Source organism: Gymnoscopelus microlampas (assembly GCF_963454915.1).
Source record: "Gymnoscopelus microlampas genome assembly, chromosome: 11".
In the NCBI taxonomy this organism is placed as follows: Eukaryota; Metazoa; Chordata; class Actinopteri; order Myctophiformes; family Myctophidae; genus Gymnoscopelus; species Gymnoscopelus microlampas.
In genome coordinates, this window is record NC_139948.1 from 8522421 (window position 1) to 8538765 (window position 16345).

The window sequence follows — 16345 nt, forward strand, 5'->3', positions numbered from 1 at the left end:
AGCTTGCAACGTGTCGGTACGCACCGCCTTGACAACTTGTAGATCAGCTTATTTTGGCAAGCGAGTTCCTCATGCGATGGATCCACTGAACGTCATAAGTATAGAGCGTACGGTAATGAGATTGAGAATAAGAAGTTAATTTATCAAGTTCAACCTTATACGACCAAAGGCTAATAACTTCAAGACTTGGAAAGGGTATTATGTAAGCCTTTTCTACAGAGCGATTGCTCACTAACCTTTGCCGAGGTAATAAAAGATTATTCTGGAATCCGCCAATATCCGAGAATTTTTATCAGAGCTATTGATTACTGAGGGGAATCTGTCCTTTGTACAAACCCTCCACTTTCCTAACCTGACACCGTCAAATGGAAGAAGCTTGCGACACAACTTTGTTTAATACCGCCCTCATCTGGCTAGTCAGGTTACCACTTTCCTGCATCGGAATTGAAAATGTAGTAATGGACACGTATCCTCATCAAGGTAAGACTGCGTTCATGTTATGGTCAATATTATATATTATTTAAAAAGGTACAAAAGACTGTAGGGGCTGATGTAGCAGTGTAGGCAGATAAATACGGATAAGTACCATATCCATTTCACTATGTATATATGTAGGCTATGTATGAATAAACAAAATTAATGAATTATTGCAGTTGCTGAATGATTTGAGTATACCATCAGCTACTCAATGCAGGAGAGCACTGTTAAGTTAACACATCAGTAGCTTGAACACTGGGAGACCAGTGATTCACTTGCTGTGTAAATCAGTGGTTCCCAAAGTGGGGTCCGGGGACCCCCAGGGGTCCTTGAGGGGGTTCCAGGGGGTCCCCAGCTACGTAAATGAGTGGTAACTCTGAGAGGGTACAAATGGAACCAAATGGACACGCAAGGGCCCATTTGATTCCATTTGTATACGCTCTCAGACTCGTGGTGGTCCGTGGCCTAATGCATAGTAAACTGGGGGTCCTTGAAATGAAAAGGTTCGGGAACCACTGCTGTAAATAGACAAAAAATCGGGTGTTGTTTTCATCATCACTACAACACTCACATCAGGCCTCCGGTGAAGGCGACAGCCAACCGGAGTCAGACGTGATGAAGAAAGTACCGAGACTGCACCAGTGAAGGTCATGTGAAGTGAAGTTAAACTACTTTTCACGAATGGCTGTCGTCACATTGTCGGCTGGTTGTGGGCACATTGAAACTCATGTGTTCAAACTGTACTTGACATGCAGGGAGGTGCCTTAAAAGCCTTTGTCTGCAATATACTGTATGTATTTTGTGTGTATTTTGTGTGTGTGTGTGTGTGTGTGTGTGTGTGTGTGTGTGTGTGTGTGTGTGTGTGTGTGTGTGTGTGTGTGTGTGTGTGTGTGTGTGTGTGTGTGTGTGTGTGTGTGTGTGTGTGTGTGCGTGTGTGTGGCGTATGAATTAATGAAAAATAAATAAACAGATTCAATGAAGATGAAATTCTGAACATAATAATAGTTAAAAGTCTGGGACTAACCCATGCATTTGAAACTGGCACCATTTGCACCAAATAATTGGTGGGTTCACTTGAATGAAACCCTAACCCAATAGCTGCACAGTTCAAATCCTCTAATAAAAGAGTGTACAAACGGAACCACAATGGACCAGTGGCTCCATTTGTACAGTATGATGTACACTCAATTAGCACTGAGGCTTTTAACTGTGTATAGTAGGCTACATATGCATAGAACTGTACAATTTACAATTTACAATTTAGCAGACGCTCTCAATCCAGAGCATGTACACAAGGACAACACAAGGTAATACATCAAATGCATAGAAACAGTAATCTAGGATCATAAGTAAACTAAGAATCTATCATCAGTCTAAAAGTGGAATATACAAAAAAAAAAAATGATAATCTGTACATTGAAACTATGCACACTATAGGATGCCAGGTCAACAATGACATGGCATCTGTCTACATAACATGCTATCTAAATTACATTTTAGCCTTTGCATGAGATACAAGTTGTATCTTAGACCTTTTGCTTCCAAATGCACTTTCTTTAAAAAAAAGTGCCAACAATTTAATGACAAAGAAAAGAAAAAAAAGGTTGTAGGTTAATCCCTACAGAGCCGTCAAGCCTGTGTTCCACATTTGGACAGATCTTTCAGAGGAGTTGTACACATGTACGAGCTGCGCCCCCTTTTCGGGCCCCTTAATCATTTCGGAATTCACTGAGCCTCGAGATGCCCGAGAAGGCTGTGCAATAAACCCGGTGGCTTCCACTGTCCACTTGAAAAAATATTGAAAGCATTCGCGGGCCCGCCCATGTGACCACTTGACACGGCAGCCATTCGGCTGCCGTGTCAAGTCGTCAGATGGGTGGGCCGTGTGCATTTTCAGAGCATGTTCATTTTGATGATCAATCAATCCATTGTGTTCCACCTTGGATCAATGGCACTAACATAGTATGCTTATTTATTGGTATCACTTTTTTTTAATATGAATGTTATATTATCGTTAAAATCGTAGTGTTTTTGCCAATTATTTGGGGGCCCACTTGTAACAACCTCACGGCCCACCATCTCAGGTTGAGAACCACTGCAATAATGTGCATGAGGCCTTACCACAGCACTTGCACAGCAAAATCCTGTGTTAATTTAACTCAGAGTACGTGTACGAATCCATTTGTACAATCTCAGAGTTACGAATGGATGAATTGCAATAAAATTCATATTAAAAATATATATATTCAAAGATTTTCACAAACCTTTCCACGATTTTTCCAAAAAGCATTAAAAAAAATAATCAACTTGATTATTTCAGTATTCACTACAATGACCATTCAAAACAATGGAGAAAAAGGCCCAATTGCCTACATTTAACCACAGTCTACATGGGGGTCAATACATATCATGAACACAAACAGCAGCAATGTTTTTCAGATTAAACTTTTTTTTAAACCTGGTCTGCTCTTTTTTCCCTCTACACCTATACCTCTTTGCCAAAAAGTGAGCTTGTAGATCAGCTATTTTTGGCTAAAGTTCTCCTCAGAAAAGGGATGCTAGGGTTCAAGAGGTTAATGTAAAAGAAGAAAATCATATCAGACAAAATATTTGGCGGACCCCCTGTAGTAGCTCTGAGGATCCCCTAGGGGTCCCGGACCCCCTGTTGAAGACCCCTGACATACAGTACATACCATGACATGTATGTGTTAATTTGTTATGCTATGTTGATAAATTGTATACATAGGACCACAATAACAGTAAGGATTTTTTTGTCCTTTTAGTCTAAATGTCTAACAGTACCACATGCTGTTTACATTTCTTACTAATAAAGTATTCAATCAATCAATCAACACTTGATTTTTAAAGGAGATATCCACTAAATTAATGGTGATTCCAACCCTCTAGAAAAGTACAAGTTATGACATACTGCTGGACTCACTATGAATTTGTATTCATTAAATTCACTGGTAAAGGGGTATTTCACACTTCTGGGGTAATTTTAACTTCTACTCTGGCTTTTGTTCATTTCCACTCAGCGTTTTACTGTGTATAATTTCAGAGTAACTGCCCACTATAGTTTCTGGTTCAGCATAGCATGTTATCAGGACAATTCTTTTTTTACTTGAGTTGAATCATACCGATAAGGAAAATCAGGGCATATAATTAAATAGTTGCAGAGTCAGTGAAGCAAGAAGACACACACTGAAGACTGGATATCACACATCTTGATTTCTGTCTTTCAGAATTGCTTTGCGATGGATTTATGAGCACTGTGATTCTAGCCTGGGGCATCCCAAACTTTTCCACACCAAGGACCCCATGGGACTACCACGTTTTAACCCCTTGATCAATTGATAGACGCTGGCGTGGCGGTCCAGGCACCCTAGACTCCAAAGCAGCATGACTGCGAGTTCGAGTCCCGACCCCGACGGCCATTGCTGCATGTCACTCCCCATTCCCTGTCAGACATCCTATCAATAAAGGCATAAAAGCCCAAAACAACATCATATAGGCCTATATATGTTTTTATTATTTTACTGACAGACCAGAGTAGGCATTTTGAGAAGGGCAATTTTCTCTCTCTCTCTCCCTCTCTCTCTCTCTCTCTCTCTCTCTCTCTCTCTCTCTCTCTCTCTCTCTCTCTCTCTCTCTCTCGCTCTCTTCCTCTCTCTCCCTCTCTCTCCCTCTCTCGCACTTTGAAGGAGCGAGAGCACGCGTGTGTGTGTGTGTGTGTGTGAGAGAGAGAGAGAGAGAGAGAGAGAGAGAGAGAGAGAGAGAGAGAGAGAGAGAGAGAGAGAGAGAGAGAGAGGAGAGAGACAAAGGGAGAGGGACGGAGGGGAGAGTGAGTACATTTCAAGTCATACAATTTGATTGGCTGATGATAGAAATCATAACTGGCACACGGACATACAGTGACAATCAGACTTTTTCAGATTACAGTGACGTTTGAATGACAGAGATCCATTCAGGATTGCGTGGTGCATATGAGCATTCCCAGCAAGTGCACTGTGCCCTGTGGGTGCTTGGCTTTCTCCGTAGGCCCTGAAGCACCCGTGGATCCAAGCTAGAACACAATCAATTTGATTGATCATTAGAATAAACAGGAACACCTGAACACTTAACACCTGAACACTTGGAAAGCTTTTGCTCGAACACCTGAACACTTGCACGTGCGTGCAGTGGTGTAAAGTAACTAAGTACATTTACTCACGTACTGTACTTAAGTACAATTTATCATAGAGGCAAATATTTTACTTTTACTCCACTACAATTATTTGAAAACTTTAGTTTCTAGTTACTTTGCAGATACAATATATATATAAACCACTTTAGCCCTATTTTATACCTAGGCTATTTGAAAATAGCCGATCTACAAGCTCACAACGCATCGCTATTTTCAAACATTTTAGTACGTTTACTTTTGGTACTTTAAGTATATTTTGATGCCAATACTTTGGTACTTTTACTCAAGTAACATTTTGAACACAGGCCTTTTACTTGTAACAGAGTATTTTTTACAGTATATTGTGGTATTGCTACTTCTACTTAAGTCAAATATCTGAGTACTTCTTCCACCGCTGCGTGCGTGCACCGTCCACCACTTTTTGTGTCTGCATTTTGAGAACACATGCAGCAGTAGCAATATTTATTGTTAGGACTTGTGTGTGTGTGTGTGTGTGTGTGTGTGTGTGTGTGTGTGTGTGTGTGTGTGTGTGTGTGTGTGTGTGTGTGTGTGTGTGTGTGTGTGTGTGTGTGTGTGTGTGTGTGTGTGTGTGACCCAAGCGCACAGCAAGGAAGAGGCAAATTGAGGGTCTCCGCCAGATGGGGGTGGTATTGACTTCACAGGTTCACAATACAGCCTCCAACTGGGATCGCTGAGATAGTAGAGCTACTCTACTATCTGCGCAGTCGTGCGCACTGCGCGTGCCAACCAATCAGCGTCTGCTAGGGGCGGGATCTTGGCGAGACCCGTCAATATGATTGGTTGATAGACGGTGATAGACAGACGGTCCCATCCAATCACCTGCCAAGTAGCTTGAAAAAAAGTGACCGCCCCGTCATCGATTAATTTGCGCTACCGAGGTCCCAGATGGAAGTAGCCTGTGAAACAAATGTGACGCAAGCTTCTCCCATCTGGCGGAGTCAGGTTACAGAAGACGGGCGAGACGTAAAATTACCATGGATATGCGCTGTATAGTGAACACAAAATACATTTACCGCGAGCGCTAGCCTACGCTCCGCAAACGCTTTCGAGATGTTTCAAGTGGGCCCTGATCCTCACCCCAAAAAAGGTTGGAAACCAATGGTGTAGCCAGTTGTGTAAAGTAACTAAGTACATTTACACTGTACACTTTTGAGGAATTTACTGGAGTATTTCCCATTTTCAGTACTTTTACTTCTACTCTACTACTTTTGCTCAAGTCATTTTGAATACCTTACTTTTAGAGTATTTCTACACTGCAGTATTGATACTTTTACTTAATAATGTAGTACTTTTTCCACCACTGGTTGTAGCCTACAGTCTTGGGCTGCATATGCGGCTTTGGCAGTTGCACACAACACCAGGGTGTGTGGGCTTCCTGTGAAAGTATGTCTCCAGACTGGAGAAAAAAAAGGAGAACATGAAAGATGTGGAGGTCAGCGTCATGCTGACCCTGAAAGCCTGTGTGAACATAATCTCTCAAGACAGCTTCTGCTAACGGCAGACTCTGTCAGCACCACTGCCTTAAACATGTAGTGTTGTTGTTAGTATAGGATAGTATAGGATAATAACAATAAACACAGAAACAAACCCGGAAGAAGTGGACTAAGAAGTGGACTAATGGGAGGAGCCAAACTGACTTCATGTTTCTACACAAAAAAGAAGGTGGTGCCCCCAGATGGAAAAACAGAGGGAAAAAATGTATTTACCCAATGGGCTCCCAGATTGGTCTGAACATACTGTAACACACACCACAGACACACACTGAACATACACATCACAGACACACACTGAACATACACACACCACGGACACACAATGAACATATACACCACAGACATAACAAAACAAACACTGTCATCTACTGACTGATGGCTGACCTTCTCTCTACTGGCTTCATTTGTAAAGATGTACAATTTTGGACACACTCATACGCAAGCACATGCAGGCGCACACACACACACGCACGCACGCGCGCGCACGCACGCACACACACGCCTCCGCGCACACGCACGCGCACGCGCACGCACACACACACACACACGCAGGCACACGCACGTACCTTGACCTTTATTTATACAGGTAAAATCCCGTGGAGCTACAAGTTGTGCTTCTGTTCACCATATGTCAAAGTCCTGAATGAAAGAACCTTCTACCGGTTCAACCCCATAGCATCCCTTTTCTTTTGTACAGGGTTTAAGTGCTTAATGTGTGTTAAAGGGTAAGATCACTTTGGTAGAGGTTTGGGTTGTGTAGTTACCTTGCCATGATGTAACTCCAAAGGTGGGCAAGAAATAAAAAGTAATTGCTCCATTGATTAGAAATTGATAATTCAAAATATGCAGCTCCTCATTGACTTACATTGTACGGTAAAACAGCTCTCAAAGTCACTCTTTTAGTACATAAATGAACCCAAACATAGCTGATTCAGACAATGTAGAGCATCACCAAACCCAGTACTGTTTGTTTTTTTAATAAAAATGTCAACTTACTGTTGATTTTACTATTTGAAGATCTGGATCTGGATCCGCCGATCCAGTCCGGGTTTTCTACTTATTAAAAATTGCAAAATCAACAGGAAGTTGACATATTTATTTAAAAAAAACAGTACTGGGTTTGGTGATGTTCTATTTTGTCTGAATCAACTTTGTTTGCGTTCGTTTTTGTGCTAAAAGAGTGACTTTGAGAGTACCAAAGTGGTCTTGCCCTTTAAGACCCATGCATCAGATGAGCACTCACTGGTTGGACACTCAGGCCACACAAAAAAATGTGTGCATGGTGTGATGTCACACAATCAAAGCCTCATCTACACCTGTGGTTGTCCCACGTTGGTCTGTTCCATCATCTGTGTGTGTGTGTGTGTGTGTGTGTGTGTGTGTGTGTGTGTGTGTGTGTGTGTGTGTGTGTGTGTGTGTGTGTGTGTGTGTGGTGTGTGTGTGTGTGTGTGTGAGTGTGTGTGTGCACGCTGTGCATGAGGTATACTATAAGCTGCTGAGCGGCTCCGTTCAGTGTTACATAACAGGAGCAATTTTCCGCTCATGCTGTAAGACTTTCACCATCATTTCATCTTACCGCCTGTTTCTACTGCAGTGTACAGGCTTTACGCCTGTTTCTACTGCAGTGTACAGGCCATACCGCCTGTTTCTACTGCAGTGTACAGGCCTTACCGCCTGTTTCTACTGCAGTGTACAGGCCTTACCGCCTGTTTCTACTGCAGTGTACAGGCCTTACCGCCTGTTTCTACTGCAGTGCACAGGCCTTACCGCCTGTTTCTACTGCAGTGTACAGGCCTTACGCCTGTTTCTACTGTAGTGTACAGGCCATACCGCCTGTTTCTAGTGCAGTGTACAGGCCTTACCGCCTGTTTCTACTGCAGTGTACAGGCCTTACCGCCTGTTTCTACTGCAGTGTACAGGCCTTACGCCTGTTTCTACTGTAGTGTACAGGCCTTACCGCCTGTTTCTACTGCAGTGTACAGGCCTTACCGCCTGTTTCTACTGCAGTGTACAGGCCTTACCGCCTGTTTCTACTGCAGTGCACATGCCTTACCGCCTGTTTCTAGTGCGGTGTACAGGCCTTACCGTCTGTTTCTACTGCAGTGCACAGGCCTTACCGCCTGTTTCTATTGCAGTGCCTTACCGCTTGTTTCTTCTGTTGTGTACATGCCTTACCGCCTGTCTCTATTGCAGCGTACAGGCCTTACCACCTGTTTCTACTGCAGTGCACATGACTTACCGTCTGTTTCTACTGCAGCGTACAGGTGTTACCGCATGTTTCTACTGCAGTGCACAGGCCTTACCGCCTGTTTCTACTTATATTGTTTGGAGACAGATAATGCACATTATTATTTGCATCAGTTCAAGGCTTTACATGTCATTTTGGACCCATTGCTGTGCAGGTGTTGCAATCTAGAGTTCAATGGGTATAAGAAAAGCTGTACTAACTCTGAACATACAGGTATTTTATTTTGATTTCTTTATTGTAATAATCTTCCATGGTTTTATATATTCATTGCTCCTGTAGCATCGTAATGCAGAGACAAATTGTGACTGCACCTTTAAGAGAGCAGAGCAGAGCAGCAGTGACTGACCTGAGAAGGTGTGTTAGAGACAGAGTGTGGAGAAGTGAAGCTGCTGTGAAAACTGCTTTGTGAAAACAAAAACACTAAATGCAACAGAATCGGAACAATAAAGTTGCCAAGAAGAGAACAGAGTTCATGTGGAGTCTGGATTTTTCAAGGAGGACAACACATGGAGATAGTTACCGATAGTCCAGTGAACTGAGCAGCATCTCATCTTCTCTTTACAATTAAAGTTATCTCTGGTTATCTCTCAGAGTTATTTCCCTGGTTTCCCTGAGTCATATCTAACTCTGACCAAAGCTGTCATTACAGAAGGTCTATACAAAACAGTGGCAGGGGGCTACCCACTGTGCCAGCAGCGACAACACGATCCCATATCAAATAAATGCCATTCCCCCTTTAATAACACAAAACATGCTCTGCAATGAGAAGACCGCAGTGTTTCTTTGTTTCCAAAAGACCAGCGGTTCTCAACCTGTGGGCCGCGAGGGTATTGCAAGTGGACCCCCCAAATAATTGGCAAAACAGTAAGATTGTAATGATAATAATGACGTTCAAATAAAAAAGATTAGAGGACGACTTCACCCATTTTCAACCTATCTTCATTATGGTCATCACTGCTAACTTTCAAGGAATCAAAAGCCTGCAGTTTCTATTAGCTTGGATTCCCCATTGATGATGTCACTGGTAGGCGGGTTTCTGAACTGTCCACAGCCCTCCTCTGAGACACAGACCGAGTATGGTACCATATTATAATGAGCATTAGTGAGGACCAATTATATGAAGATAATTTGAAAATGAATTAAAGTCGTCCTTTAATGTGGAAAGAATTTCATGGAATCTTTTCTTTAAGACCTGGTGGGAGAAAAGTGTTAAATAGGAGCTTCACTGACTACGTTAGTTCCATTGATCAGAGACGGAACGCAATTGATTGATCGTTAAAATAATCATGATGGGTGGGCAGCCAACACTTAAAAAATGTTCAAGTGGGCCCTGTAGAGGTCGAGAACCACTGCATAAGACCATATCAATGTCTCTCTCTCTCTCTCTCACACACACACACACGTTTTTTTTTCTGCTTGAATTAGCCAAAGCCTTCTCTGAAAGGTCAGAGCACGTTTTGTGGCTCTTGTGGGTTTAAAAGCAGTGACAGCAGCACTAAAGAGAAAGAAAGAGAGAGAGACAAAAAGGAGAAGCGTGCCGTAAACAATACATTAACAGCATGTAATTAGATTTGGCAAGTGGTCCCTCTGGTGAGATGTGTGCCTCTCAAACCTCATCTCACTCGATGGCTCGACAAAAGGATCAGTGTGTCTGCATGGTCCTTAATAGCGTTTCCCTGGAAACCTTACCACGGTGACAGGGAAACCAAAACTACTGGGAAACCACTGGGAAACCAAAGCTAGAGTGATGTCGTTGCACTGAAATCCTTCGGTTCCATCTGTACAAATGCATGCCTCTGCTTTAGATATATCACAAACTTATACTGTATATACAATGCGATGCGACGCATTGTGAGCTTAAGTTGTAGATCTGCTATTTTCAAAAGATTTGTATACATTTTATTTTGAAAACTTGCAAAACGGGACATTCTGCATAATGAGTACTTTCTACTTTTGGTACTTTAAGTACATTTTGATACCAATACTTTTGCACTTTTACTCAAGTTGGCTACATTTTGAATTCCGGACTTTCACTTGTAACAGAGCAATTCTACATTATTACAGTATTGATACTTTAACATAAGTAGAGTACTTTTCCCCACCACTGGCAATAAGGAATCGGCTCGATTTGCGCAGCTGCAGGATCGATAAGGCGATCACAGCTGATAAAAAATGAACAATCCCCCAATCCCTATAATTCTCATGACGTTTCCCCCTCCTCTTCTGCAGCTGTCGTCTGCAGCCTGCCTTGCTCACCAACCCTCACCCCCCCCCCCCCCCCCCCCCCCCCACACTCTGTTTTTCCTCCATGAGAGATGTTGAAGGCAGAGAGGTCAGCCTCATGCACATCCCACACACTGCAGCATAGAAAGCAGCATACTCGGCAGGCCGCCTAAATACGCCCGTGGCCCACCCACACGCCGCCTCATCATCAGGAGGAGTGCAGGTGCACGGGGAGGGGGGGGGGGGGGGGGACAAGTGGGATGACAGATACAAAGATACAATGGCATGTGTATTTCTGGAATCCTGCGGCATACGTATGCTGGCTTGTCCCATGCGGCGCCTCGAGGCACGCTTTTTTGACCCATTAAGACCGGGAACGCATCTGTGTGTCATTTTTAGAGATTTCTTTGGCTATTCACAAAATAGCAGATATACAAGCCCTTCTCATAGCGCGGCACTCGGTGCCACGCTATGACCCCCAAAATGGGGGGTAGGACCCCCCAAAATGATATGTATTTGGCCGTGGACCCCATTACAACATATGTTGTTCCAGGGACCCCCAGAAGCACAGATCGGAGTAAAAAATGTTCGTAAAACATATATATGTATTCAAAGATTTGCACAAATGTTCAAGATATTTAAAAAATAGCAGATTTACAAGCTCTTGCGCGGCACTCGCTATGAGCTTGCTAGTGCCGCGCTATGAGCTTGTTTATCTGCTATTTTTGAATAACCAAAGGAATCTAAAATGACACAGATTCGTTCCTGATCTTAATGGATTAAGGGAACACTGAGGATTTGCATATCAGGGGTCCTTGAAAGGGAAAAATAAAAAGGTTGAGAACCACTGTGGCATGTCACATGGCGCTCAGCAGTTTCTGTTGTTCGGTCAGGACAACTCATAAATGGATAAAGACAACTCATGAAGGATAAGATATATTTCTTGAATATAAAATGAGCAATATAGTTATTATGGTTTGGCGATGAATTGGGTCTGCTTTTAGGTACTCTGATAAAGCGCATCTCCCAACCATAGGGACTCCGAATCCCCCGTACATAAACAGCGGATCCAAAAACAACAGGTGGTAGCTGGGGTGGTGGAGGGTGAGCAGCAATTTTAGCAAGACAGCAGTGACAGCAGCCTCAATTGCATGAGCGCAGCAAAAGCAAGCAGGACTGAGAAGTGCAAACTCCCAGTTTAAAGAGGTGGTGCCATGGTTTTGCACTTTTTCTGTTTTTCATGTGTCTATGAGGTTGATAGAACTTCATTAATCCCCCTGGTGGTGTTTTATGGTGTTGTATGTCTTCTCTGACTATTTTGAGTTTCTACCTGGAGGCTGAAACCTTGAGGGTCAAACGTGCCAATAGAAAACAGCCCTTTAGTGACATAGTAAAAATATACCCTTCCCCTCATTATCATCACACAACAGGTGTGGGCATGAGGAGGAGGAGGGACTAGGACAGGTGGGTGGTGCTAAGGTGGTGGAGGAGGTGCTAAGGCGAGAACCAGGTATACTTAATGAACTGGAGCGTGTCCACATAAAAACAAAATTTTAACAATTTCTGTACACTTTTTTCTCTTTTACTCTTCCTCCTAGTATAACCATAATACCTGATGATGATTAATATGTTTTAGGGGGGGAAAGAATCACTGAAAATCACAGCACCCCGTCTTTAAATAGAGCGGTCTGAGAATGAAATGAGTGTGAGTGGATGAGTGCATGTGAACGTGGACTGAGGCGGTCCAATGGTAGGCCACCAACAACTGCACTGAGTTCCCTGACAGAACTTGCACTGCGCATGTCTGTGACCGGTGCGACACTCATTCACTGCTCTGGGAAGACGTGCACACACACACACGCACGCGCACACACACACACACACACACACACACACACACACACACACACACACACACACACACACACACACACACACACACGCACACACACGCACCCACACAGAATAGTTCTCACCAGTGTACACCCCGTGGGAAGCCTTGCTTCTGCCGCACGTACACGCATGCACGCAGGTTTGTATTACTGAAATTCTGAGGACACCGACATTTTTAACCGTAACCCTGAAAGCCCAAAATAGCCGCTCTAAAAGCTCACCTGTCTGTAGCCTATGTCTATGTTGTGAGCTTGTAGAAATGCTATATCTTTCCGCTGCGAAAAGTATAAATCAGGCATTAACTCCAAGCCTAACCCCTAAAGCCTCTACCCCGACCATAATCTTTTCTTCATTGTAAATATTACTCTCTCTTTTCCTCATTGTTATCCTTTTTAACCATGAATAAACCGGATTTCTCCGTTCAGGACCAGGAAGAATTGTCCACACAGTTGTCTATTTCTCAAATTCCTGCTTTACTTGTGGCAACACTGCCAAGAGTCTCTCAGCTACTACTCGGCAGTGGTGTAAAGTAACTAAGTACATTTACTCAAGTATAATTTTGAGGTACTTTTACTTTACAAAATGTCAGTACTTTTACTTGTACTCCACTACATCTCAGAGGCAAATATTATACTTTTGCTCCACTACAATTATTTGACAACTTTAGCTACTAGTTACTTTACAGAATTGATTATAATTACAAAACATGCATTACCCACTTCAGCCCTGTATACACTTCGGCCATTTGAAAATAGCAGATCTGCAAGCTCATTGTGAGCTTTTAATACATTAGAAAACTTCTGCATCGCGCGACATTCTGCATCATGCGTACTTTCTACTTTTGGTAATTTAAGCACATTTTGATACCAATACTTTTGTGTACTCTTACTCAAGTACATTTTGAATTCCAGACTTTTACTTGTAACAGAGTATATGTCTACATTGCAGTTTTGAAAAATTGAATACTTTTCCCACCACTGCTACACGGTCACATGTCGTTGGCAGGGGCTGACACGTTTGTGAGCACATGGCCTTTGCGTGCAGCTCCGCTGTGCCTTGCCCTTCATGTTCCGTTCGTCACGGTCGGTCTCCTCTCTCCTCTTCTATTACACCGCCATATACGTCTTCTCCTCCTCCTCCTCCTCTCTCAGGGAAGAAGTACTCTGATCAGTGGTGGAAAAAGTAAATTACTTAAAGGCATTGTAGGGAACATTAAGCCTAAATTTAAAAAATATTTATATATATATTTTTTGCATTTTTTCCCCTCTATCAGCCACTATATAATGATGCTGGGGTGTTTTCCTGCATTGAAACACAGGCCTCTCTCTGAAAACCCCATTTTCCCTATTGTTGTTGTTGTTGTTATATTTGTCCGGTACGTAAGGAAGTCTATGGAGGCATCACCCCCTGGTGGCCGGGAAACAAACTGCACAAACAATAACAATGCAGGGAAAATAGGGTTTTCAGAAAGAGTACTGTGTTTCAATGCAGGAAAACACCCCAGCATCATAGTGGCTGATAGAGGGGGAAAAATGCAAAAAATATATATATAAATATTTTTTAAATTTAGGCTTAATGTTCCCTACAATGCCTTTAAGTAAAAGTGTCAATACTGCAAATGTGTAGAAGTACTCCGTTACAAGTAAAAGTCCGGAATTGAAAATGTTACTTGAGTAAAAGTACAAAAGTATTGGTATCAAAATGTACTTAAATTACCAAAAGTAAAAGTACTAAAATGTTTGAAAATAGCAGATCTACAAATTCACAATGCGTCGCGATGCGACGCGCGTTGTGAGCTTGTAGATCGGCTATTTTCAAATAGCCTAGGTATAAATTAAAAGTGCTAAAGTGGTTAATGTTTCATAATATAACTAGAAAAAGTGCTCCTCGGAGCACAGGTCTCCGCCAGGTCAGGTAGGTTATTGTGGCCTCCTGGTGGCGCTATAATAGGCCGCAATGTGAAAAGGGTGGCATTTCTTCTTAGGCCTTTCACGGCAATCGGACACTGCATTCATGTTTTGAGGCATTTTGTTAAAAAAAAATGTTTTGCTAAATTAGACCTCCTGGTGGCGCTATAACAAGCCAATGTTAAAAGGGTGGCATTTGTTCCTCAACGTAGTGCGAATGTGCGTGCAAAGTTTCACCGCAATCGGACGCTGCTTTGCAACATTTTGTTCAAAACGGGCCACTCCTGCAATTTGTTCAATGAGGATGGAATATGAAAAATCTAACAGATCCGTCTTGATCACATGACCATAAAGAGCATGTGTACCGATTTGCGTGACATTTGGATAAAATCTGAAGGAGTAATATCCAAACATGTGTTTTACATAAGTTGGCCTCCTGGTGGCGCTATAAAAGGCAGATGTGAAAAATGCAGGGCAAAGGTTTTTCCCTGGCCTCTAGAGAGTGTGCATACAAAGTTGTACACAGATCGGTGCAGTTATAGGTCAAAACACGAATCGGCCTGTTATAGCGCCACCATGAGGCTAATTTGAACATTTTCATGTGGCATTTCTTCCTCTACTTAGTGAGAATGTGTGTGCAAAATGTCACGGAAATTGCATGCTGTGTTCATGATTTGAGACATTTTATTCAAAACGGAGACCTCCTGCAAACTTTGGAAGCCATTTTTAGCCAAACAGGATGGAATATGAAAAATCTGAAAAACCAGTTTCGTTTAATGACTATAGAGATACTGTGTACAGATTTGCGTGACGTTTGGACAAAATCTGTAGGAGTTTTGCTAAAAGTGGCCTCCTGGTGGCGCTATAATAGGCCCATGTGAAAAATTTGGGGCAGAGGTTCTGAATTGGCATCCAGGGAGTGTGTGCGCACAGTTTGGCTGCGATCAAGCCAACAGTGCCGGAGATTAGCTGGTCACAGACGGACGGACGGACGGACGGACGGACGGAGGGTAAAACATATTCTCTCGCCATGCCTTTCGGCCTGGCGGAGACAATAATTTATATCTGCAAAGTAACTAGTAACTAAAGTTTTCAAATAATTCTAGTGAATTCTAATTCTAATGAAGACAGACGATAGAAAGGCAAGAACGCCCTTCTCTCTTTTACTTCCCGTAGGTATCCCGTAGTGGTCGCCCGTTTAGGAGACATAGGTTTCATATGGTTGTGAGTCTATTAATTCCAATGGGGGAAGTGAACGTGAACACAGTGACTGATTCTTTTGCCCCATGGCCACTGAACAAAATGATTGGACTCATTCTTCACAAGCCACACATCTTCCAAACATTCTGACACTAAAAATTGCTTTTTTTCAGAGAGACAAAACAGGAGAAACTCTACTTTGTTGTTGACGTTGCACTGTCCCAGTAACTCACTCTCACGATATGACACTCTGGACATGTGACACACAACCGATGCTTTCATCCACCGCCAGGGAGAGCCCTCTTACTTAATGGCCCTCTTACTGTATGTGCCCTGCTGCAGCGTTGATTTCGTCGGGAGGCATGCGTTAATCCGACAGACCTTTTCTCCGACTATGTGGTATCCGCGTGCGGTTAGGGTTAGGGTGCGGGTTTGGTTCGGGTTTAGTATTGGAAACGTCGGAGCGCTGCGCTGTCGGAGGAATGCGCTGTCGGACTAACGTACTGCACCCGATTTCGTCGACTAAAACTATGACGAAAAATGTTCGTCGACTACCTTTTTTCACTGACAAAAACTAGATAAAAACGAAATAAAAAACTAAGCTATGATGACTAAAACGAAGACTAAATGTATTGACAATTTCGTCAACAAATAAAAACTAGACTAAAATGTTAGTGAGGGACTAGTGGAGAAGAGA